Raw genomic sequence first — 12,374 nt, 5'->3', positions numbered from 1 at the left:
TTTTTCCCTTCTTTTAGGTCTGTTAATAAACTTCTTTATATTCTTTCAAGTTTGGTGCCTGCTTTGTGTTTCTCCTAATTCTTATCTCACAGAAGATAAACAGTAATGAGTATTTTGGGCCAAACCACTACAGGGAGGAACCAAACATTCCTACCTGGATATAATCTGAGGTTTGGAACACCACAGCCAGCCCTTACCTACTGGATTCCCAGAGGACAAGAGCTACATAACTACCACTGGACCTTCAGAGGAGAACCAGTCCCTTCTACAGCATCACTGCTTCAACAGAACCACATTATCACTTCAACAGGACTACAGCCACCATTTAATTGTACTGCTGCCACCACCCTGACAAATAGGGTGTCAGGTCATATCCTCACTCTTTCAGTTTAAGCCAGTGTTTCTGTATTATTGCCTTTATCCTAATTTTCCTATTAAATTGTAATTCTGACTTGGGATCTCCCACTGGTTTGCTTTCAAACTAGTACACCATTAGAAGTTAAGCAACTCACCCTTGCTGGGAAATAGAATTATTGGGATCAATAAAAGAACTGTGCAAGCAATAGGCCTGGAAGTTTTAGGCTTGTGTGTGAGAAATCTTTCCATGGGAAAGTCCCTGTGTGAAAGATAACAAGCAGGCCTGAGAAACAGAGAGGGAGAGAAAACTTGCAGCTGTGCTATCCAGGAGTGAACGAGGGAGATGAGCACTGAATTCTTTTGATCATAACAAGACTATGGAAACTTGCCAATGTAAGTCCAATTATGTAGAAATAGAAATGTGTTTTGATAAGCTTTAAGCCACTTAAGAGCTGACAAGCTGGTATACTATATAAGTGCCTTTGGACTGCTAATAAACGGAGTTTGTGGAGTTTGCTTTATCAACCATATTGGTTTGGGCTGTTTCTCTCTTCCCCCTGCCGGGGCCTGGGCTCCTCGTCCCGCTGAGCTTCTAACATCTGGCGCCCGAACTTGCAACACCGAACTTGGAACACCGAACTCGGAACTTGGAACACGGAGTATGGGACTCGAACACGGAGCTCGGAATTTGGACTGGGACTGGCACTTTGTTCCTTTTGACCTGGCTGGAGCCTACTGCGGTGCCGGAGCAGCGCCGGTGGGTGTAGAGGGTCGGCGGCTTGCCTGACCCCCGGCCTGTACCGACCTGACATCAGGGGTTCGTCGCTTGGCTGACAAAGGCTAATCTGAAAGCTGCAAGACCCTGACAGCAGGGACAGCGTGGTGAGATGCAGTTTGTGACAAGATAGTCAGCGTGGAAAGACGCGGTTTTATGGTTTGGTACGCAGTTTGCGGTGAAGACGCAGTTCGCGGTTGAGACGCGGTTCGCAGTTGAGACATGGTTATGGAAACTAAGGTGGCCTTTGGTGTATTTTTACGCTATTTAGAAAAGCAGGGAATTAAGGAGATAAACCTTAATAAGGAATTGGTGCGGTTAGTGGCGTTTGGAATGGCAAGAGGTTATTTTAAGGAGTCAGGATCTCTGTTTCATGAGCAGCAGTGGAAAGAGTATGGTGATTGTGGTATTTGGTTATAGACGACAATAAGGAAGCTAGGAAGTTGATGAAGCCGTGGAGAGCAGTAACTAGCACTCTCGCAGAAGTAAAAACAGAAAAGACAGTTGCCACGGTTGCCATAGAGACTGTAGAGAGCGGCAGTGCGGGCTGTAGCAGCTCCGGGAAAGAAACAGACGCGGGACTTACAGAGCGGCGGCCAGAGACCCCCGCGGAGTGCAGGGTAGCGCGGTCCTTCGGGCTGGCTGCAAGAAAACCGATTAAAAACACAGCAGCACACGTCCGCTCATTGCGGTGGCTACTAAACTCGGCAGAGCCGGATGTTAACTCTCAGACAGCCGAGGGAGAAATGGCTGCGAAAGCGGAAGCACAGACCCCCGATCCAGGGGGCGGGGCACAGGCAGGCCTAGGAGACACAGGCAGTCCTGGGGTCCTGCCGAAAGCAGCAGAGCAACAAAGAGGTCCTAAAGTTCGGCCAAAAGCGGCGGAGGGTAACCCCCCGCGCCGAACAGCGGGACGTCCGGCAGCAGCGCGGCTTATGCGGTTTCGTCGCCATAAAAGCCAAAGCCGGCCGGGGCGGCCCGAAAACAGCCCCAAAAGAAAGAGAAGTACCAACAAATGATGCAAAAAGTAATCAAAAAGCTTGCTAACTTATCTACACAAAGCATTTTACAGTCTGTCTTTACAGCAGATGTCCTGTGTTCAAAAGTATTACATCAGCATCGTACAGTTGTTGTTAACCCCTTCACAGTTCCTGCTCTGGGAACAAACGTGGACTACAACACTGCAGAATGTCCTGCAACAACAGGGACAAGTCATCCCTATATCACTGACCAGAGAGGTGCCCAGCAAAGTGGTGCCATGCTACAGGACCCCAAAACGAGACGGCACAGTCAGCATCAGCTCCTGAGGGACGTGATGCCACTACCATAACAGCTGGGACTGTGAGACCTGTCCCGAGGAGCCTTGAGAGAGGCTGCAGACGTGGCTGAGTGAAGGAGCTGAGGACTTGCCAGATCCACCACTCTCTGTAGCAGGAGAAATAATGAGACTCTGAGGAGAATGTAACAGCTGCCCTAGGTGGTTGCTAGTGACTTGTGGTGGGTGTCGGGGAACCCCTTCCAAAGACAAAACTAAGAAAAATTATTGCATAAATTTTTGGGTATATTGCAAAACGTTTTTGAGTATAACACCAAACACAGAAGTAAAGTGAAAAATTGTTTTTTGAATGTCTTGAAACAAGAGCATTAGCAGGCATTTTTCAATCAGCTGCCTGCCCATTTAGGTCAAGTGAAAGCAGTCAATTTAGCAATTAGTTATGCATTTATGTTTTTACCTGGTGTTTTAGCAAACAGGGCTTATGCTATTTTGCTTAAACTTGCTTGCTGGGAGAGGGATAAGTTTAATATAACCTTGCAAATGCTTAATAAGTTAAGTGTATGTGTTATTAGTGTTAGACATATAATGTTATAAAGTTAAGTAGCCATTGATTTTCTGCTATTAGCCCACAGCCACGGCTGTGAAAGGTTCCAAGGCTTGTGCTGTTTAAGTCTTTCTAACCACTTTTTCCCACTTCACTAATAGATAAGTGAGTTACATCAATTAACTACATCATTATAGAAAAAAAGAAGACAGTCTCAACTTAAAGGGTTGGTTAAAGTCATTAGGTTTAAAATCATAGCTAGTTTTATTTGTGTAGCATTTGATTACTGTAGAACTAGCAATACTGTTAATAACAGTGTGTTCACCTTGCCTCCCGATGCTTGCAAACGATAATATACAAAGTCACTACATCTGTGACCCATCAAGTATTGCTTGCACAAAAGAAAAACGGGGAATTGTTGGGAAATAGAATTATTGGGATCAATAAAAGAACTGTGCAAGCAATAGGCCTGGAAGTTTTAGGCTTGTGTGTGAGAAATCTTTCCATGGGAAAGTCCCTGTGTGAAAGATAACAAGCCGGCCTGAGAAACAGAGAGGGAGAGAAAACTTGCAGCTGTGCTATCCGGGAGTGAACGAGGGAGATGAGCACTGAATTCTTTTGATCATAACAAGACTATGGAAACTTGCCAATGTAAGTCCAATTATGTAGAAATAGAAATGTGTTTTGATAAGCTTTAAGCCACTTAGGAGTTAACAAGCTGGTATACTATATAAGTGCCTTTGGACTGCTAATAAACGGAGTTTGTGGAGTTTGCTTTATCAACCATATTGGTTTGGGCTGTTTCTCTCTCCCCCTGCCGGGGCCCGGGCACCTCGTCCCGCTGAGCTTCTAACACACCCTAAGTTGTTTTGCAAGTATTCAGCAAGCACAGCAGTTAGGAGGCATCTCCCCATGATTGCAGTGTTGCTCAGCTTCAGCAATGGGCCAGGGCAGTGCAGGATCCCCATTTCATTACTCAGCCTTTACCGGTTTGTGGGGTACAGTGAATTTGGGCCAGACCAAGAGCAGCAAATATAACCTGCAGGGGAACAGGGTATATGGATGGGTTTGGGGTCCGGGTTTTCAGCTCTGTCATTGAGAAATGGCAGATCTGATCCCACCTCCTCTGGTTTTAATTAATAGTGTAGTTGAATCATGCCGTTATCTGACAGCATGAGAAATTATCACCTTAAGAAGTTCTACTGCTGGGGGCACACATATTTTTACCTGTCACCTCTCTCATTTTAGAGATGCTGTGTGTAATTATGCAGTTTTGCAAACCATTTGTTTCTGTTAGGTCCTCTCCCATTGTGTCTTGGGGTGACTTTGGGATATGTATCCCATATCGCTGCCCTATGCCCAGAAATTAATTCTTGTGCCTTTCTATGTGTTGGGGTTTTAGTTTAGTCCTAGTTTTTTTTCTGTTAAAGGAATTTTTTCCCATAGCATGTTGCTAGGAGATAAATGGCCATACTTGAGAGGAGATAGCCATACTTAAGAAAGACAAAAGGGCCCGTCCAGGCTTTTGTTCTCACCTGGCGGACAGTTCAGTTCGCTCTCAGCGTCTGGAGGGAGAAGGTGCAGAGAAAGGAGCTGCTGGTTCCCGTTTTCGGCGTCTTTCCTTTCTGCTGGAAACAACACCGGGGATCCCAAAGCTGTTTTCCCTGCCCTGCTGGAGCCTGGGCTGCGGCCGCCCTACCCCGCTGCTGCTTCAAGCCTTCGTTACGCTGTAGCTGTGCTCACCCTGCCTGCCTGGAGCCCCGGGGGGTTCCCCCCTTTTGGATACATCTCGTCTGCCACCCGGGATTTGTGTTTGTGCCTGCCGCTCCAGCCTACCAGTCCAGCCTGCTGTTTCCGAGAACCCGGGACCAGCTGCCCACCGGTTTGTGAAGCTCCTTTGTTCCATCCTTCCCCGGGATCCCAGGGCATCAGAGCAGCCGCGTGCTTCCCGAGCTCGCTCCGGAGCGCCCCCTGCAGCCGCGGGGGAACCATCGCACCTGCCCTGCTCACCGGGAGCCGCCAGCGATCCCTGCCGGCTGCGAGCGGAACTGCACCCGAGGGGAAATAGCCTGACAGCCAAGAAGGCTGGGACTGGGTTTGTGTTTGCTGTTACTGTCATAGTTGTTGTTGTTTTGTTTGACTAGTTATATATATATCTATATATATATAGTAAAGAACTGTTATTCCTATTTCCCACATCTTTGCCTAAAGACCCTTGATTTCAAAATTATAATAACTCAGAGGGAAAGGGGTTATATCTGCCACTCCAAGGGAGGCTTCTGCCTTCCTTAGCAGACACCTCTCTTTCAAACCGAGACACTATGCCTTTAAACTGAGCCTGAGAGGGGGAAGGAAAAACTGAGCAAAACTTTCTCAAAGCAGTTTGCAGCTTGTTCAAGGTCACATAGTGAGAGCGAATTTTTTTTCAGCTGTGTCAGGGAAGCGAGGAAGCACCGGCTGCCCAGTCAGCTTTTGTCCAGTTGTTCAGTTTCTTTTTTCTCCGGAGAGAGAGACTGAGAGTTGAACTTTTTTTCTTCCCTGGAATTTCGGATTTTCTCCCTTTTCTACCGGACTACTTCAACATCAGAGCACATCGGGAGGACTTTCCACTGGGAACAAAGGGCCTGGCCCTGGGCCAAGCCTCAGCTCCAAGGAGACTAAAGGGGGGACTCTGACACTTTCCCAGGTTTTTCCTCCACAGCGAAAGATTTTATTATTTAGCATTATTTTCCTTTTCACGTGTGTTTGTTAAATACATAGTTTTATCTCCTTCACTTTCCTTCGAGGAAAATTTATTTTTTCCCGAACCTGGTGGGGGGGGGGGAGGGGTGGTTGTGCCTTCTCTCAGAGGATATATTTCTAAATTTGGCCAAACCAGAACAAATTTAGTGGCACCCAACTGTGTGGCACGAAGGAAAGTGAAAAACCTGTGCTAATTACATTTTGGTTTGAATTCACTTATTCTGTCTTGGGGTAAAATAGTCACCATGGTTGCGTTCATAACGTTTCTCTGGCTTGATATATTCATGTATTTCTGGTCCATAGGCTTGTTTAAGGTACTAGTGCCTTTCTGGTCCCTAGGCCTATTTGCTTATCCACAGCTTGGTCCGGTCTTACCCTTGATAAGGAATTTTTGCAGAGCAGGAATACGACTTTGGATTTCTATTTTGCTGTGCTCAGTGATAATGATTTATAAGAAGTTAACAGAGGTACAGGCAGCTGTTCGAAGTGTGTATGATAAGTGGTTTCTCTATCCTAACCTCAGTCCAAGCTTCAGTAGCCTGTTTTGGGAATTTATTAGTAATTGCACCCAGATTGTTAGGGAAGAGGAGACAGGGTTTCCCTTCCCTTTAAATTTGTTAGGTTATTGTTGGGGTTTTAGTTTAGTCCTCGTTTTTTTCTGTTAAAGGAATTTTTTTCCCATATGCATGTTGCTAGGAGATAAATGGCCGTACTTAAGAGAAGAGAAAAGGGCCTGGCCAGGCTTTAGTTTTCACCTGGGTGTGAGTTCAGTTCGCTCTCAGCGTCCGGAGAGAGAAGCCGCAGAGAGAGGAGCTGCTGGTTCCTTTTTTTTGGCCGTCTTTCTTTTCTGCTGGAAACAACGCTGGGATCCCAAGGCTGCTTTCCCTGCCCTGCTGGAGGCTGGGCTGTGGCCGCCCTGCCCGGCTGCTGCTTTGAGCCTTTGCTGCGTTGTAGCCGTGCTCGCCCTGCCTGCCTGGACCTCCGGGGGGTTCCCCTTTTGGATACATCTCGTCTGCCACCTGGGATTTGTGTTTGTGCCTGCCGCTCCAGCCTGCCATTCCAGCCTGCTATTTCTGAGAGTCCGGGATCGGCTGCCCAGGGGTTTGTGAAGCTTTTGTTCCATCCTTCCCCGGGATCCCAGGCCACCCGTGCCGCGTGCTCCCCGAGCTCACTCTGGAGCGCCCCCTGAAGCCGCGGGGGAGCCATCGCACCCGCCCTGCTCACCGGGAGCCGCCAGCGATCCCTGCCGGCTGCGAGCGGAACTGCACCCGAGGGGAAATAGCCTGACAGCCGAGAAGGCTGGGACTGGGTTTATGTTTGCTGTTACTGTCATAGTTGTTGTTGTTTTGTTTGACTGGTTATATATCTATATATATCTATATCTATATCTATATCTATATCTATATCGTAAAGAACTGTTATTCCCATTTCCCACATCTTTGCCTAAAGACCCTTGATTTCAAAATTATAATAACTCAGAGGGAAAGGGGTTACATCTGCCACTTCAAGGGAGGCTTCTGCCTTCCTTAGCAGACACCTGTCTTTCAAAACCGAGACAGTTATGTTTTGAGAGTGTTCATTTTCCCCTGGATGTTAAAGAGACCACCTTCCTGGTATTTCTGATATTTAATCTGGTAATCTTCCTCCATGTGATTCGCAGCTTGTCTAGAATGAGAGCTCAGATTTCCAGGGCGACTGATGAGACACCTGACCCAGAGGTGGAACATCCTGAGTGGTGTGGGGAATGGGAGGATATGGGCCAAATCTTGAAGAAATTCTCTGACCCAATAATTTGCAATTTTCCCCCTGAACAAGTTCAGAAACCAGCTGAGGTGGTGAAATATCTGAAAGAGAAATACAATGACAATTCTAATGAGAACAAGCTCCTTGCCATATGTTGGGCTTTGGCATATGCCTATCGCACACTGCAGCAGGTAATGGTAGAGGGGCAGGAAGATAAATCAGCAAAGCCTGCAGGCACCCCAGTCATTCAGGCTGCAGATAAACCAGACAACAAGCCCAAACCAGATGGAGAGTCTAAGCAATTGACAGTGGCTCCTCTCACGAGGAAAGAACACACAACTAAAACTGATCACCCAAAGAAATATGAGGACAATGCAGGGGAAGAAACCTCAAAGCCATCAACTGACTCAGGCACAGAAACCATTACTGAGTCAATCTCTATAAAACAACTTCACAGCTTAAGAAAGGACTACACCCAACGGTCTGATGAATCCATAATGAGTTGGATGGTCTGTATTTGGGATGCTGCAGGTGATGATGTGATGCTGGACGGGGCTGAAGCGAGGCATTTGGGATCCCTGACACATGATCCAGTGATCGACCAAGCGATGATAAGGGGGGCTGACTCTGCCAGTCTCTGGAGATGGGTTTTGACAGCCGTGATTGAAAGATATATGTGCAGAGATGATGTCTACATGCAGCAAACCCAGTGGAAGACCATAGTACAAGGGATCCAATGCCTGAGAGAACTAGGGGTGGTAGAGATTGTCTTCACAGATGACCCAGGATTGAGGAACCCAGACCGGGCCAGAGTTAATCCATTCATGTGGCGAAAATGCATAGGACTTGGGCCAAAAGAATATGCTTCTGCTTTAGCAATAACGAAACCGAACTACGGTGCGAATGAGACCGTGCGGTATATGGCAGTGAAGCTCTGAGCATATGCAGACTCTCTGCATGGCCCAACACATGCAAGAATCGCAGCTGTGGAAACACGTATACAGAAAATGGAAGATGAAATAAAGAAGAATCACCAGGAGATTTAAGAGTGCCTTCTCCAAATCTCGACAGTACAGATCAGAGATTCTGATACCAAATGCGGACGTTCGACAGAGAGAAGGAACATCCCACAAAGTGAGCTGTGGAAATTTCTGTGTGACAGTGGGGAAGGTGTGAAGAGGTGGGGTGGACAACCCACCTCTGCTCTGGCAGCACTAGTGCGTGAATTGAAGGAGCGCAAGTCTCAGAAAGGAAGTTCTACCAAAAAGGAAGTAGCTCCAGTTGCCTGTAGCCAAACTGCCGGAAATGATGGAAAAGACGATGACATGTCCGAATCCCATGAAGGAACCTCTAAGAGGCAGTCCCAGGGAAAGAAGGATAACCAGGCATAGAGGGGCCCTGCCTCTAGCTGTGTTTTTTGGACTGTGTGGATTTGTTGGCCTGGTACATCAGAACCACAAAAATATGATGCCATGGTTGACACTGGTGCCCAGTGTACAATAATCCCATCGCAGCATGTGGGGGTAGAATCTGTTTCTATTTCTGGTGTAACAGGTGGATCACAAGATTTGACCATGGTGGAAGCTGAGGTGATCCTGACCGAAAATGAGTGGAAGAAACATCTCATTGTGACTGGCCCAGAGGCCCTGTGCATTTTAGGTATAGACTTCCTCCGAAGCGGGTATATCAGAGACCCAAAGGGACTCAAGTGGGCATTTGGAATAGCTGCTGTGGAGACAGAGGGCATTAAGCAATTGAACACTTTGCCTGGACTATCAGAGAACCCATCTGCAGTAGGCCTTCTGAAGGTGGAAGAACAAAGAGTACCAATTGCCACCTCGACAGTGCACCGCCGACAGTGCCGGATGAATCAAGATGCCGTGATTCCCATCCACAAGATGATCCGTGAGCTGGAGAGCCAAGGGGTGGTCAGCAAGACCCACTCACCCTCCAACAGCCCCATTTGGCCCGTGCGCAAATCGGAATGAAAATGGAGATTGACAGTGGACGATCATGCCATGAATGAAGTGACTCCACCATTGTGCGCTGCCATGCCGGACATGTTGGAGCTCCAGTACGAGCTGGAGTCCAAAGCAGCGAAGTGGTATGCCACTACTGACATTGCTAATGCATTTTTCTCCATACCTCTGTCAGCAGAGTGCAGGCCTCAGTTTTCCTTCACCGGGAGGGGTGTGCAGTACACCTGGAACCGACTGCCCCAGGGGTGGAAGCACAGTCCCACCATTTGCCATGGACTGATCCAGACTGCACTAGAAAAGGGTGAGGCTCTAGAACATCTGCAGTATATTGATGACATCATTGTGTGGGGGAACATGGCAACAGAAGTGCTGGAGAAAGGAGAGAAAATCATCCAAATTCTCCGGGAAGCTGGCTTCGCCATCAAGAAGAGCAAGGATAAAGGACCTGCTCAAGAGATCCAGTTCCTGGGAGTGAAATAGCAAGATGGACGGCGTCAGATTCCCATTGAGGTCATCAATAAGATCACAGCAATGTCTCCACCAACGAACAGGAAGGAAACACAAGCTTTCCTAGGTGCCATAGGCTTTTGGAGGATGCATATTCCTGAGTACAGCCAGATTGTGAGTCCTCTTTACCTGGTTACCCACAAGAAGAACGATTTCCATTGGGGCCCTGAACAGCAACAAGCTGTCATCCAGATCAAGGAGGAAATCACTCATGCCATAACCCTTGACCCAGTAAGGACAGGACCAGAGGTTAAGAATGTGCTCCACTCTGCAGCCGGGAGCCATGGTCTGGCCTGGAGCCTTTGGCAGACGGTGTCTGGTGAGACTCGAGGACGACCACTGGGATTTTGGAGCCGAAGATACAGAGGGTCTGAAGCCAACTACACCCCAATAGAGAAGGAAATCTTGGCAGCCTATGAAGGAATCCAAGCTGCCTCAGAAGTAACTGGCACTGTAGCACAACTCCTCCTGGCACCCCGACTACCAGTGCTGGGGTGGATGTTCAAAGCAGAGGTTCCCTCTACCCACCATGCCACCAATGCTACATGGAGAAAATGGATTGCTCTCATCACACAGCGCCTGTATCGGGAAGCTGAATCGCCCTGGGATTTTGGAAATAATCACAAACTGGCCTGAAGGTGAAAACTTTGGTCTCACTGATGAAGAAGAACAAGTGACACGTGCGGAAGAAGCTCCACTGTACAACCAACTGCCATCAGAAGACACATGCTATGCTCTTTCCACCGACGATTTTTGTTGTATCGTAGGGATGAAACGAAAGCCGAACGCAGCCGTATGGAGTCCCACACGACGGGTTGCAGAAGCTACTGAAGGAGAAGGTGGATCAAGCCAACTCGCTGAACTCAAAGCTGTTCAACTGGCCCTGGACATTGCTGAAAGAGAGAAGTGGCCAAAGCTCTACCTCTACACTGATTCATGGATGGTAGCCAATGCTCTGTGCGAATGGCTAGAAAAGTGGGAAGAAGCTAATTGGCAGCGCAGGGGAAAACCAATCTGGGCTTCTGAGGAGTGGAAAGACATCGCTGCCCGAGTAAGAATGCTGGTTGTGAAAGCCCACCATGTAGATGCCCATGTCCCCAAGACTAGGGCTAATGAGGAGCACCAAAACAACAAGCAGGTAGATCAGGCTGCAAAGATAGAAGTGTCACAGATAGATTGGAAACATAAAGGAGAGTTGTTCTTAGCTCGATGGGCCCATGATGCCTCAGGTCATCAAGGCAGAGATCCACCTATAAGTGGGCACGAGATCGAGGGGTGGATCTACCCATGGACAGTATCTCCCAGGTGATCCATGATTGTGAGACACGCGCTGCGATCAAGGAGGCCAAGGGGGTGAAGCCCCTGTGGTACGGTGGGCGGTGGTCCAAATACAAGTATGGGGAGGCCTGGCAGATTGATTACATCACACTGCCTCAAACCCGCCAAGGCAAGCGCTATGTGCTCACAATGGTAGAAGCCATCACAGGATGGTTGGAGACCTACCCTGTGCCTCATGCTACAGCCTGAAATACCATCCTGGGCCTTGAAAAGCATGTCATATGGAGGCATGGTACCCCTGAGAGAATTGAATCTGACAATGGGACTCATTTAAAGAACAGCCTTATTAATACCTGGGCTAGAGAACATGGCATTGAGTGGGTGTACCACATCCCTTACCATGCACCAGCTGCAGGCAAAGTTGAACGGTGCAATGGATTGTTGAAAACCACCCTGAAGGCACTGGGTGGGGGAACTTTCAAAAATTGAGAACAGCATCTAGCAAAGGCCACCTGGTTAGTTAACACCTGAGGTTCCACCAATAGAGCTGGTCCAGCCCAATCTGAATCTCTGCATACAACAGATGGAGATAAGGTCCCAGTGGCGCATGTCAGAGGTCTGTTAGGAAAGACTGTGTGGATGAATTCTGCCTAGAGTACAGACAAACCCATCCGTGGGGTTGTCTTTGCTCAGGGACCTGGTTGCACATGGTGGGTAATGCAGAAAGATGGAACAACACATTGTGTACCGCAGTGGGATCTGATTGTTGGGTGAAAACCACCTGTAATGTGAAATGCCTGTATACCACTGCTTGCTGATTGTCACTGTCACTGTTTGTACATCGCTGTGTGTATATATATATATGTATTGATGTGTGTGTTTGGAGTTAGAATATCTTAGTTTGGGCATTGAGCCAACAATATGGGATAAGGGGTGGCATGTCTTGGGGTGACTTTGTGATGTGTATCCCATATCGCTGCCCTATGCCCAGAAATTAATTCTTGTGCCTTTCTATGCCTTTAAACTGAGCCTAAGAGGAGGAAGGAAAAACTGAGCAAAACTTTCTCAAAGCAGTTTGCAGCTTGTTCAAGGTCACATAGTGATAGCGACTTTTTTTTCAGCTGCGTCAGGGAAGCGAGGAAGCACCTGGCTTGCAGCGTCTGCCCAGTCAGC

Source organism: Aphelocoma coerulescens, assembly GCF_041296385.1.
Source record: "Aphelocoma coerulescens isolate FSJ_1873_10779 chromosome W unlocalized genomic scaffold, UR_Acoe_1.0 ChrW_unloc_scaf_2, whole genome shotgun sequence".
Classification (NCBI taxonomy): Eukaryota; Metazoa; Chordata; class Aves; order Passeriformes; family Corvidae; genus Aphelocoma; species Aphelocoma coerulescens.
This window is presented reverse-complemented; position numbering follows the sequence as displayed.